The following is a 1,390-nucleotide window of genomic DNA, read 5'->3' on the forward strand; positions in this document are numbered from 1 at the left end:
CACAGAGAACCCAGAGGAGATGGCACTTACCCGCTCGGCCGCCTCGCTGTAAAGAAGAGGGCGACGGAACCGGAAACGGCCTTACGCCGAGCACGCCGCGCGCTGACGTCACAATCCGCGTAGCAAGCCGGCCCTTGGCCCCACCTCCGCCCCGCAGCCATGTTGGTTGAGGGCGAGCGAAGCCTGGACGAGTGTGGGCGTTGCTTGATGGATGGGCTTTCTAGTGGTCTCACCCCGCGCAGGTCACCTTTCTGGGTGATTGGATTCAGTAAAGCAGGTAGACTCATAGCTGGCGTTCAGTGAATGGATGTCGGAGTACAGGTTATTCTTAAGAAAAGGCATTAAGCATCTGCAGAAGATGAGTCCCTGGAGACCTCCAGAGGGGTGTCAGCTGGAGTGACACTCCAGGGTCAATTACTAGGAAATGCTGCCGCTCTGGACTGACAATGATGGGTGCAGGGAAACCAGGCAAGGGCGGTGCAGAACTGCCCAGAGAAAGTTGACCTGTGCTCCCGGGCAACTCTGTGGGGCTTCGGGGTGTTTTGAAGATTTGTGTGAATGGTTTAAATGTTCCCATGTACAGGAAAAGACCTAACAGTCTTTCTGACCTCATTTCTGAGCACGTGGCTTATTTAATTGCAGATTTCCTGGGTGCTCTGGATGTGGGGTCAGGTGGTTCTGTGTAAGGTGGAATCTTTGCCCTCCCCGCAGAAAACCTGGCCTCCCAGGTTCCCAGCCATTGCACCTTATGTGAAGCCTCTAGGCATCTGTCAGTTGAAGCCTATATGAGGCATTAATGCTGAACAGGTTTTAGCAGAGCTTCCAGATGAAGAAAGGCCTGGTGACAGGCTTTCTCTAATCTGCCATTGGAAACTCTATGGATCAATAGTCTGGTGATTGGGTTGGACAGTGTTCCTTGCACTATGCACGAGGTCACCATGGATGGGAACCAACCACAACTGATAAGGTGGGAGGGAGAGATGCCCCAGTATAGGGCGACAAGGATGGCTCAGAACAGACCATGGATCTGTCGGTGAGAACAGTGTTCCAGGCAATAGCCTAGCTGGGGACAGAAGCAGGGTTATTGTGGCTGCCACCAGTAATCCTCCCTCCAAGAACAGCCACATGTCTTCCTGATCCTCAGTTCCTATTTATCTGCAACCCCAGTGCTGTCTCCTTTCTTGGCCCAAAGAAATCATTGCCAGGACTAACAAACCCTTTCTAGCAATGGAGTCTTTTTATTGATAACTTCCCAACAGCATCTGTAAACATCAGGTACAAAAATATTCCATGAAACTCTATTTTCCAAGAGGATCCATCTTGCCCACAAAAGCCTTGGAGGTCTCTGGGAGAGCCTGCTGGGACAATGAGGGGTCCTCCGGGGTGGCCA

At 52.2% G+C, this 1,390-nt stretch overlaps 1 protein-coding gene across 1 annotated transcript in view; it reads right to left on the reverse strand.

The window, feature by feature from the left end:
* The window catches only part of UBA52 (ubiquitin A-52 residue ribosomal protein fusion product 1), a 4,183-nt gene extending 4,141 nt beyond the window's left edge, over positions 1–42 (reverse strand). Inside the window, exon 1 of the mRNA XM_006885874.1 lies at positions 31–42. The gene's annotated coding sequence lies outside the window, so the exon portion shown is untranslated. The remainder of the gene's footprint in view (positions 1–30) is intronic.
* Between the last annotated feature and the right edge of the window lie 1,348 nt (positions 43–1,390).

Source organism: Elephantulus edwardii, unplaced genomic scaffold, assembly GCF_000299155.1.
Source record: "Elephantulus edwardii isolate Elephantulus edwardi_28Jun2011 unplaced genomic scaffold, EleEdw1.0 scaffold00045, whole genome shotgun sequence".
Classification (NCBI taxonomy): domain Eukaryota; kingdom Metazoa; phylum Chordata; class Mammalia; order Macroscelidea; family Macroscelididae; genus Elephantulus; species Elephantulus edwardii.